At 38.7% G+C, this 12,435-nt stretch overlaps 1 long non-coding RNA gene across 2 annotated transcripts; it reads left to right on the top strand.

Moving 5' to 3' along the window:
* The first annotated feature begins 245 nt into the window (after positions 1 to 245).
* On the top strand, positions 246 to 11,292 carry LOC125157564 (uncharacterized). 2 transcript variants are annotated; one of them, XR_007149013.1, is made up of 4 exons: positions 246 to 1,023; positions 2,697 to 2,821; positions 4,494 to 10,154; positions 10,307 to 11,292. It is a non-coding gene; the product is annotated as an uncharacterized LOC125157564 (long non-coding RNA). The 2 variants fall into 2 exon arrangements; XR_007149012.1 differs by lacking the exon at positions 10,307 to 11,292 and having other exon boundaries at positions 4,494 to 4,552; positions 7,133 to 9,989.
* Positions 11,293 to 12,435: the final 1,143 nt, after the last annotated feature.

Here is a 12,435-nt window from a genome sequence, read left to right as displayed (position 1 = left end):
AAGATGCCTGATGAGAGTGTAGGTTTAGGTTCCAGTGTGATTACAGATGGAAATCAAAAGCAAAATCACGAGAGTGTGAGCAAGGTTCTTCAAACTGGGCAAGAAGCAAGGAAGCCATATTTCCTGCTGCCTTTGTCTGAGGTCACATTTTTTTTCACGCCGGACGGGCGGGAGAAGAGGGCATGTGGGCAGTGTTTGGATAGGATTTCTGGAGCAACACTGCCATCGTGAGGAAATTGCTGGAAAAAGCCCCAAGGTTTCTTTTCTGAAAAGACTTTTACTTTGGAAAGGTCCATTCGGTGGGGAGGCTGATGGGCCGGGCCCCTAGCCTGAGCTCAGTGCCTCCTCCAGAGGCCTACCTGGAGCTCTGGATAAAGGTGGGGTCCAGGTGTTGGTGGTGGTCGGTGGGGAGGCAAGACTGCCAGTAGCCGCCAGGAAGTCAGGGCACAGGAAGTCGTGGGGTGGGGTCTGGGTATTCGCCCACTGTGGGCGGGACCAGAGGAAACCACTAACAGACAAAGTACTCGGCCTGCGGGTCTCTCTCCCAGCCCCTCTGAGCACGTGGTGTTCCCATGCTCTCGGACCTGGGCCCTATGTGGTAGGAGAGTCTGAGCGCTGAGGACACGACAATTCCTGGTGGCTTATAGCAGGAGCAGATGGGCTTGCTGGAGGTCTCAGGTGCACCCAAATGGGAGCTGGGAGAGCCTGAAGACAAATGGGACTATCCAGCCAAGCCAAGAATGGTTACACTTCTGTTACAAGATCAGACTTTGCACAAACTGATGGGAACCAAAAACAAATGAAGAGGATTGAAGATGAACCCACATTTCAAAAGTCCTTGTCTGCTGGAGGTGGCATTACCTGTGACCTCGCCTCACTTCTTCGTATATGGCTGTTGTAGCAGGTACATTGTAAAGAAGCATGATTGTTTCTAGAAATGCAAAAACAGGTGGCAAAATTGTAAAACATGTGGACATTCCAAAGAATATTTGATGATGTTTTTAAAAGCCTTCAAGCTACAAGGTAGGAAAACTTGTTTTAATGCTTAAAGTTAAGAGGGATTTGAACATTATTTTTAAAAAGTACATATATGTGCAAAGTGAAGAGATAAGAATGCATGACAAGGATTTTTTTTAAGTGTTTTCTTTCTTCTGATTGAAGTACCATTTGTTTTCTACTATGTAATTTCTCAAAATTTGAATGCTTTGCCGGCACCAAGTATAACTTTTGTAATTCCTTGGAGCAGAAAGGTCTTCTAGGGTAAACATAAAAACATTTTCAAGCACTCAAAAATACATATTGATAGGCAGGTATGCAAACGGTATAATGTAGTGCTTAAGACTGCAAAACTGCACCCAGTATCCGTTCAATCATGTTTAAAGAGAAGCATACCTGTGTAACGTTTATTTATATATACATATATATGCATGTATTTATATATAATAAATGTGTATATATGTAAACATTTTTTAAAGCAGGGTATTCACAACAATGATCAGTGTTACAGTGAGCATGCTTTTCAACATGAAATTCTCAGGCAACATTTATATCCATATTTACATTTGTATAAAAGAAGACATTAGTGAAAAATTATTGCTGCATGGAAGGGTGTGAATGTATCCATTAGGTTTTTCTTAGGATACATATCTGGGTGACTGAATTTGAGAGATAACCAATTTCAACCTTCATTTACTGCATTGGCTTTTTCTTTACAGTTTTTAAAGAAAATTTTAAGATGAAAAATTTGGTGTGAATTTTGAGAAGTATGAAAAAAGAAACCCTAGTGTTCTGGGAAATGAGTATTTAGTATCTGTTCCAATATTAGTTTTAGAGCATATGTAGGTCATCATATTAATGATTAGGTAAGGCAAGTCTCAAAATAAGATTCCTGAGTGGTAGCATTGTAGGCATTTTATGTCCTATGAGTAAAAACAGGTTAAGTGAGAACCTAATTAATATTCTTTAATGAGTCAATCAGGTAGTTCTGTGCAAATGTTTATTGTCTAAAATCAAGGTCTTGCACATGTTTCATGATAATTTCAAACTACCCAGGAATCAGAAGTGAAAATTTTGAATCTAAAAACATGATGCCTACATCAATCCAATTTAAATGTAAATTCATTGTAGTTTATTACATAATTACAGAATTATGTGTGTGTGTTGAAAGAATGGAAGTAAACGTGTGAAAGGTTATCAGTGCTCAGTACAAGATTTTATGATTGCACTTTTACTCATGGCATGTGTTAGTTATGTATGAGAGAACACTACAAGATTGATCCCTAACAATTAATGGCATGTACATAATAATAGTAATAATAATAATAATAACAATAAAATCATAGGAGGCCCTTGAAGTTCAAATAATCACATGCATTGGAACATGGTTGTGTTCCACTGTTAAATGATGAAACCATGAGACAAAATTATGTCCCTTTTGATTGGAATTTATGTATGTTCGGCTATATGTATCACTCCAAGTGGGACATTGTATGAAATTAAGACTTGAGACTGCTCTGGGTCCTACTGTTAGGGTTCCAGCCAAATGGCTGCCTCCTACTCCCCACACAAAGCCTGGTGCCCTCTCAGAAAATGGAGGAGGACTCCCAGGGAACCTGGCAGTGAAAGAAGTCAAGAGGCCTGGTGCCTAGATTTGCTCTTCTCCAGTCCTTATTCCCGTGATTTTCTTACTCTCTTAGCCCTGGATCCCTAAGAATTGCTCACTGAAGCAAAAAACATGGCAAGATGTTGGGGATCAAAGCTGAGTGAAGAGCAGACCTACAAAGCCTTGGTGGAATAATTCTTGAAAACATGGCTGATGAGGGTAGGTGCTTTATGCCTCTGATGTTTGAGGGAAACTAGGAACTAAAGTTCATCTGTTTGAGCAGATTTCCCCCAAACTGCGCAAATGGCTAGGCAACTAAGTTTCCTGACTCTTTTGTCTCCTGATGGCTTTTTAAATATTGAATGGGTGGGAGTGGAGGGCCCAGGGAGCTGGGTTAATTGGCTTTTCTATAGCAATACTGCCACCAAGAGGTTATGTTAAAAAAAAGTGTTGTTAGGACTGGTGTGAGGCCTAGCAGTTGAGAAGGGTTTGGCCTTTTAAGAGGTTGAGTGGACTATGGCCTTGAACTGGGCCTCCTCTTCAAATCTGAAGCAGCTGGGTCTAATTGTCCTTGAGGCTGTTCTTGATGAAAGGCAGCCAGGGGGGATTTGGAGACATTTGCGAAAACATGCCTCAATGGTCAGGAACCCTATGAAGATGTAAGGTGACCTCTGACTTCAACTCAGCAGATAGGAGATAAATCCTGCATCAGATGACTAAGCTGCCTATTTGGAGTAATATGGAGTTGACCATATGTTAGACTGGGAAAGCTAGATGTGTGAAGACAGTGCTCCATATCTGAATTGTCAGTGACAGAAGGAGTAGCCGTAGCCCTGGGATTCTTCAAACTCAAGAAATTTGTCTTTTCATATTTTGGTTTGCATGAAGAGACAACATTTGGCCAGGGAGTGGATGGAAGCCTAGAGAAACAGCACCTTTCTGAGTCCCATGAATTCAAGCATGAAACTATGACCAGTAACGGGATTGTAACTATTGCCAACCCTAATTACCGCTCAGCCACTGACACTCATTTCAGATCAAAGCTGTTTCAAAATGAAAAGTTAAAGGGGTGCCTGAGTGGCTCAGTCGGTTGAGCATCTGATTTTGGCTCAGGTCATGATCTCTCAGTTCGAGGGTGCGAGTCCCGCATCTGGCTCTGTGCTGACAGCTCAGAGACTGGAGCCTGCTTCAGATTCTGTCTTCCTCTCTCTCTGCCCCTCCCCCATTCATTCTCTCTCTCTCTCTCTCTCTCTCTCTCTCCAAAATAAATAAACATTAAAAATTCTTTAAAAAAATGAAAAGTTAAAAAAAAAACAAAAACAGAAAAACCCACCTAATAGGAAAGGTGGCAAAGAAAATAGCAGGCATTTGCCAGACAATAAAAGGCATGCAACACAGAAGTCTTTTAAGCAGAGATTTTCAAACTCACCAGTATTGCAGTAAATTGCAGTTCAGCATGCTCTCCCATAATACCCTTTGTTCTTCATCATAACCCTGAGCAAGCCATTGAAAATGAAGCCATTATCACCTAGTTTTTGTAATGATGTGTAGGATTGGACAGGCTCTTTCCTACCAGGTGAGAAGCATCGTCAGTTGGCTCAACTCTTTGGAGGTTAGTTGGTCAACATCAGTTAATCTTTCACATGAGAATATCTTTTGTCCAGAGACTGTGTCTCTCAGAAGTGATCTCATAGCCGCATTCCCACAGGAAGGCAGAGAGGTGGAGCCAAGGAGGATCATTGAGGTTTCTTTTGCAAGAGTGGATAGCAGCAGAGGCAAAGGGACCATTTTCTGGGTTCAGCTACAGCAGGTGGTCTTTGTAAGCCCTTGGAAAGATTGAAATCCATTCTCTGAGTCCTTAACAGAGAGATGTCCATACCTTTGATTCCAGGAAGAAAAAGCAAAGTGTTGGAACTTTGGGATCAAACCATCCTAGGTGTCTAATACAAGGTAAATGAAATGGTAAAATAAAGTATGTCTTTTTGTACTTATTACATACATGATTAATTCAATTTGAATACACAAACACGTAAGGATTCAAAAAAGTGAATAGGCACAAGGGAAGAATCTGGAAAGCATACAAACAGCTAACAGTGTCTAACTTTCTAGAGTGATGTTTCCAATGGCTTGCCTTTAACTTTTAATTTTATACTTGTCTGAAATTTCTAAATGTTGAAAGTGAGAAAAGCTTACATTCAAGATTATTTTTCTTAAAAATCAAGAAACCAACATATACCAATCTGTAGTTAAGAAAAGGGTATATCAAAAGATGTATTTTTCTTCTAAAAATGTGCACAAGTCTATGTACATGCAAGACTTAAAGGCCTCGGATTTAATTTTTATGAAAATGTAATATTTCCAAATTCTGCTTGTCAGAAAATCCAGTTTTCTAAAGCATATTTGATGTCATATGAAGAGGCTTATGTGGTGTAAGACCTGAGAAAACAATAATAGAAGGAAGCAACTTGAATGGCAAGGATATTCTATGTGTATCATGAAGTCCAAAGCCATACCAACAGATCCCGACAGCCTGCACACATGTGCCCACACATACACAAGTATGTAATAAATGTAACATAAAGGAGCAGAATGCAATAGGTCCAACATCAGTGGCATATTTATTGAGTCCCTGTGAATTAAGATTATCATTTTTTTGCTCAATTTACTGAATCTTTTCCAGATGCAAGTTATTCTTATCAACAATGTAGGAATATTATGTGATTTAACCAAAAAGAAAAAAATTATCAGGTTGCTCATTAATAGTAAATGCTGTTGGCAAGTACCCACTGTCCAATGTTGAATCAAAAACTCATGACACCAAACTCCATGTACAGTTTGATGAGGATGGCTGTTTAGAGTGTGTGAGTATGTGTGTGTCGCATTGTGCTGAGGAATATGGGGATATAATGATGAGATGTAGACTAAATCTATTTAGCTCTTGGGAATAATTGTATATCACTTGTAATATTTAAACCAATGTACTCATCAGGCTTCTTATTAATAGTGGTTCCCTTGGGAAAGAGGGATATGGGATAAAGCGTTTCCATTTGTTCTGGACAGATTGTGTATTCTAAGAGATTTTTCGAGAATCCTCTAATATATTTGTCATTTGAGAGCCAATCGGGACAAATATGTGAAGAAGTTATTGATGTAAACCGGATTTGTTGGCCATTTGAGACCTAATGTGTTTTTATCTCTAACTGATCACAGAAAAGAGGATTCAGGACACCCTGTTTTGAAAATCCTTGTGTGCTTGAGTGGGCATTACTTGTGACTTCAGTGCACTTTATGTATGGCTAATGTATCTGGTAATTTTGTAAGCAGGAATGCTCAATTCTAAGAAATGCATAAAGGATGAGAGGCAACATTAGAAATTGGAAGTATTCCAAGGAATATTTAATGATGTTTGCAAAGAATTCCAAACTATAATCGGTGAAGGAAGTGATGTTTGAACTTTGAGGTACGAGGGAACTAGGATTTTAGGTTAAAAAATACATGAGCAAGATGGGAGAATGTATAGCATGATAAGTTATTTAGTTTTGATTGGTACCATTTATTTTTGGCTTCATAATTTCTCAAAATGTTAACAGGTTGCCATCAGCAGGTGTCACTCTTAATTCCTTGGGAGACCTCTTTCTAGAATAAAATGTAAAGAAATTTCAAGCTGGGGAAAATATATGTTGATGTGGGACCATGCAGTTTATATTAGGTTATGCAGAAGATTTGTGCAAAATTGCACCCAATAGAAGTCAAATTATAATTAAGGAGAAATGTGTGTGTGTGTGTGTGTGTGTGTGTGTGTGTGTGTATAAAATAATGAGGCAATAAGCATTTTTTATAATGTATTTACTAAACTGAAGACTTGAAAATTTATATAATATTCTCAAAATACCCAGGAATCAGGAGGAAAAATTTCTTATGTAAACCATAATGTAACATCCAATTTTAATATAAATTTATTGTGTATGAATGTAAATATAGAAGTCTGTGTATTGGGAGGAGTGGAAAGACATAATTCAAAAGGTTATCAGTGGTCATAACAAGTTTTATGGCAGTACTTTACCCTTGATCAGCACATGGTTATTTTTGAATCCTTGGCAAGCATAGTTACTGAGGAAAATGGTTTTAAGACTGATCTCTTGAGAGATAAATGGTAATACGTATACACTTACACCCTCATCAGTAAAGTCCTAGGAGAGCAATTGAAGGCCATTTAGTGACATGGGAAAGTGCTTGTGTTCCAAATGGTAAATGAAAGCATGGGACAAAATTCTGAGTAACCTCTGATTGGAATATATATATATTCTGCCATGCGGGGCACTGGATGGCATACAGCAATGAGAGTAGTGTGGGCCCTCCTCTTAAGGCCCCAGTCAAATGGCTGCCAACCATTCAACACATGCCTACATCTTTACCCAGAAAATGGAGACATTCCTGAGATCATTAGAGATGAGCCAGGCAAGGAAACATGGATTGATACCTAGAGAGACCCTCCTAGTTGAATTTCCAGCATTTTCTTTTTCTGTTTAGGCCAGGATCCGTGAGAACTGCCCCCAGAACTAGACAGAATTGACCTCGGGGAAAATGCTGTAGATGTAATGCTGAGTGAACCAGAACAAAACTATGAAGACTGGGCCTAGTGGAAATTGAATTCTTAAAGGAGAAGGTGCTTGATAAAGGTGGTTACTTCTGGACCTCAGTTTGATTTCTGATGAAAGCCAAAGCCAAAGTGCCTCAGTGTGAGCAGGTTTTCTTAAACTGGGCAAGATACAAGGTAACCGTATTTTCTGGCCCCTTCGCCTCTTTTTTTTTCAGACGGGATGGGCGGGAGAAGAGGGCCTGGGGGAAGGGTACCGAATATTTGTTGGCAAAACTAGTGCACTACTGCCATCCTGAGGAAATCATTTAAAAACAGCTTACGCCGTTTTTGCTTTGTTTCCTTGAGGACTTTCGGTTCAGAAAGGTCCGTTCAGTGGAGAGGCTAAGCACGCCCTGGCCGCAAATTGGACCTCTCTGGCCTGAGTTGTTGCGGGAACTCTGGCAAAGGACTCCTAACGGTACGACAAAACTGAGGTCTTGGCTTAGGAGCAGGTCAGTGAGGAGGCAGGACAGAACCAGGAAGTCCCGGCACCGGAAGTTGTGGGTGGGGCTTTGGTTTCTTCCTAGTATGGGTGACGTTAGAAGAAGCCTTTTGGAGCTCAGTGCAGGCCTTATTGTCTTCTGTCTCCTGTCCCAGCTCTTCAGAGGGTGAGGCAAGCTTGTTCACACTGTTCTGGAGCCTTAGAATCTGGGCACCTTGTGTTAGCAGCATCGCAGCGTGCTATCGCAAACAGGGCAATTTGAGGCAGACATGTGTACTGGGGGGGTCTCAGATACAACAAAAGCCGGGAACCTACTGCTTGAGCAAGGAGGACAAGTTGAGAAGCATCGGAAGCCATCCTGCCAAGCCAAGACGACCCAAACCTTGTGCTACGGGATCAGAGGCATACACATACGGACCCCAAAATAACAAGGAAGGTTACAAAGAATTCTCTGAGCTCAGAGGCAGCAAAGGCAGTTGCTTGCTTCTGGTTTCTCAAATCTCAGGCAAAGGCCTGTCAACAGGGCTCTGCTCTCATCTCAGTTCTCTTGCTGGGCTTGGGGGAGAGGGAGACTTACAGCTTTTAGTTGTCCCAGAGGATGTGGAGGTCCTCGAAGCCTAGCTATTCTCATACTTAAATTTGTTCTCTGTCACTGCTTCATAAGTTCCCTACTTGAGGATGCCTGGTAAGCTTGACAGGAGAGCCCACTGAGTGGTGAACATTCTCAGACCTGTATTTCTTCCTCCCCAAGATAGCGGTGGATGCCTAGAACTTCTTGGGATTCACTCCCTGATTGAGGAACACTGTGGTGCCCTTCTTTCCTTATTACTCTGGCTCCATTGGATCTTTTAGAGTAGTTGAAGGCGATTTTGTCTTGTGCTTGGGTGGGAGCTTCCTGTGACTGAAAATAATCATTTCTATTCCTGCTGCATTTAAACTGGTGGCAGATGGGTAAAGAAATTAAAGAGGCAATTTACAAAAGAAGAAATCCAACTGTTTATAAATGAAAAGACACTGAAATTTACTAGTGTTCAGGAAGCTGCAATGGTCAGCAAACATTGTGTTTATGTGTATATCATTAATTTATAAATACATGGACGCGTATTTATATATATTTATCTATGCATACATATCTATGTTATGGATATATATGTATGCATATTAAATCATATATAATTTTTACTATATATAGGTATGTATATATACATGTATGTGTAAATATATGTATGTATATAGATGTATACACACACACTATTAAATAATTCTGTTAAGTCTTTTTTTCTCCAAGGCCTAGAGCAAAGTGTGGAACATGGCAGGAACTAGATAAGTATCTTCTGAATGAATATAGGATTGCCTACACATATTGAGAGATCTGGAATGAAAAACATCAAAGTGTGAATACTATTCACCACACTACCATATACTGCTTAGGAATGGGTGATGATGCTTTTTTTTTTTTTTAACATTTTTTTTTTACAAGAAAGTGTGTTTTTTTTTTAAATTGAACATTTACTTCAATATACTTAAAAATAGGATCCCAGGTTATTTAATATCATCAATAATAAGGCATTTTTAAAATGCATATCTATTTTATTCTTGTCTATTTCTCTTATAGATAAATTTTAAGTTTTAAAAATTAAGTTTTGCCTTTTAAAAAAATTATCTTCTGAAGACTCATGACATGAAAAGTTAATGATGCCAAGAGGGTATGAAATTGAAACTCAAGTTTGTCCCACATATAATCACATCTAACCCACCCATACAGATAATATAAATGAAAAGAATACAGCAAAACAAAACTTAGCAGTACCTATATTGAGATGATATGATCACAGGTGTTCTTTAACTGCTCCCTGATAATAACTTATTTCATGGTGCCTATGTTACATTTGCAATTTAGGCCAAATGTAAAGCAATTTCCAAAATAAAGGGATACAAGAAAGCTTACAAAGGGTATTACATTATATGGGAAAATACTCATGATACAATATAAGATGCAACCAAGGTAAGATTTCTAGGTAACATGGCAAGTTGAACATGGCATCTAATTTTTTATCCTGATTTCCCTCCAAAGTGGAAGCAAAGAGATTTTTTTAAAAGGTATAAACTCACAATACAGAAAAAGTAAGAGCAGATACAGCATCAAAAGTGTTTAGAAGCTGGCAGATGGAAAATGATCAAATTAATAGTAGACAAAAGAAAAATTAATCCTGATACAGCAGAGGGGAAAGTAGAGAACCAACCTGATTTAAACCAAACTAGACTTTCACTGTGTTCAAATTACACCTCAACAAACCTGACAGTACCTCTCCCAAATAAAGAGGAGGAGGAAATGGAAGAAGACAAAGAAGAGGAGGAGTAAGAAAAAAGAGGAGAGAAGGAGGAAGAAGAGGAAGAAATTGGATTCCCTAATTTCCTCCCCCGTTCTGTGCAGCTGGGCTACTGTGCCTCTCTACCTAAACAAAATACAGGTGATTATTCTCTAAAAAAGCTAAAATAAGTATTCTCTGGACTGAGGGCCAGCACATAAAGTGGCAGGCTGGGTCACCCTACTGAAAACAGGGTAAGTGAAAATGTGCCTACTGGATGCTAATAAACATGGTCCTCTTCATTTGGTTTCTAGAACACTAGCAGCAAAGCTTTTGCCTTCTAGAGGGAAGAGTTGTAAAAGCCTTCTCTGGAGAATTAAACTTCCAAGCCAGATCACTCTACAGTGAAGTCCAGAAGCACTATATAATCACTCAGAGTTTCCAAACCGCATTTACATCAGTCTAGGATTGAGTGGAAAACTAAGGATTCTCAAGTATCTAAAGGGAGCCCTAACAAGAAAGATACAAACCAAAACATAGAAGAACTATCTTGGAGAAAACCAACTGAAAGGGAGAAGATAACTTTAAAAGTTAATTATTATCAGTGTCATCAGACAGGCAAGAGATAATGTTGCAGCTATGACAGAAGAAAAGGCTACAATGAGAAAGACCAAAGTTACAAGGGAAAGGAACACTACAAATAAAAATAAAGTAGCAGAAATACAAAACTCAACAAAGAGGTTGGAAAAAGACTTTACTTGTAATATCAAAAATGGGAAAGAAAAAGAACTAAAAAGAAAATTATAGTATATCTGTAAATGCCATTGATTATCTGCATAATAGGAGTTCCCAGAAATTTTGCAGGAATGTGGAATATGATATCCCACATTGAAAGGAGCCATCAAGTTGCCGGTGCAGTGGGTGAAAAGAGGAGGACATATTGGGAAACTTCTGAACCCTGGTAACAGAGGGAAGATCATATAACTAACATACTAATATGAAGAAACAGAATGACTGAAATTCTGAACATCAACCCTGGAATCTAGAATGTAGTGGAACGATGCCTTTAACGTTCTGGAAAAAAAATATATTTCCAGCTTAGAATTTTATACACAGCAAAACTTTCAATGAAATGTAAGGGTAAAAATATCCTCAAATATGCAAGGTCTTAAAAATTTACTTCACGGGGCGCCTGGGTGGCTCAGTCGGTTAAGCGTCCGACTTCGGCTCAGGTCATGAACTTGTGGTCTGTGAGTTCGAGCCCCACATTGGGCTATGTGCTGACAGCTCAGAGCCTGAAACCTGCTTCGGATTCTGTGTCTCCCTCTCTCTCTGCCCTTCCCTTGCTCATGCTCTGTGTCTCTCTGTCTCTCAAAAATAAATAAACATTAAAAAAACTTTTAAAAATTTAAAAAATTAATTCACATAGTTTGTTTTTTTAATGCTGCTGTAGCTTGTTCTTAAAAAAAAAAGATTTAGAAGCAATTAGAGGAAAATACAGATTTTATGAAACCAAAGAGCCAATAGAGAAGATATGAGAAGGGAATCCTCGGAAAGTTGATGAAAGGAGTATCAAAATGGTGGTTAAACGCCAAACACAGGGGAAACCAGAACACATTGCAAGTGGTTAGAAAATTAGGAGGTAAATTGTGCCCAGCAGATCAGATTGACATAAATACTTATTATGAGTGAAACACTTGAGAGATGTTTTAGATAAGCTTGTATACTTCTGTAGAATATGTCACAAATTTGTTATAGTCATTATGCATGCGGTGAAATAGGATTTTAAGTAATATCTGTTTTCATCATTGTATATAGGAAGTAGATAGATACTTTTTTTTTTTTTGCTATTTCTTTTTTTTTTAAGTAGGCTCCACACCTAATATGGGGCTTGAACTCATGAGCCTGAGATCAACACTTGCACACTTAACTGATGGAGCCAGCCAGGTGCCCCATGGTTATTTCTCAAATAACCATGATGAATTAATGAAACAAATGGAGTCATTTGTTTAATGTCTGGAAAACAAACCCCAAGAATAGAAAAAGATTTTGGCAAGATGTTTATTATACATTATGTGAACAAAAAATAATATGAAAATACATATGAAAATAGAAACCTATTTTATAAATGAAAGCTTCAAACTATATGTGCAAGGAAAAGAAAGTAGCCATGAAAATTTTTAAAATTCTACTTATTGGATTGGAAGAATAAATATTGTTAAAATGTCAATACTACCCAAAGCTATCTACACATTCAACGCAATCCCAATCAAAATTGCACCAGCATTCTTCTCGAAGCTAGAACAAGCAATCCTAAAATTTGTATGGAACTATAAAAGGCCCCGAATAACCAAAGTAATTTTGAAGAAGACCAAAGCAGGAGGCATCACAATCCCAGACTTTAGCCTCTACTACAAAGCTGTAATCAAGACAGCATGGTATT

This window comes from Prionailurus viverrinus, chromosome X, assembly GCF_022837055.1.
Source record: "Prionailurus viverrinus isolate Anna chromosome X, UM_Priviv_1.0, whole genome shotgun sequence".
NCBI lineage: Eukaryota > Metazoa > Chordata > Mammalia > Carnivora > Felidae > Prionailurus > Prionailurus viverrinus.
Note: the sequence above shows the minus strand (reverse complement) of the source record. Positions and strands in the feature narration are given on the sequence as shown.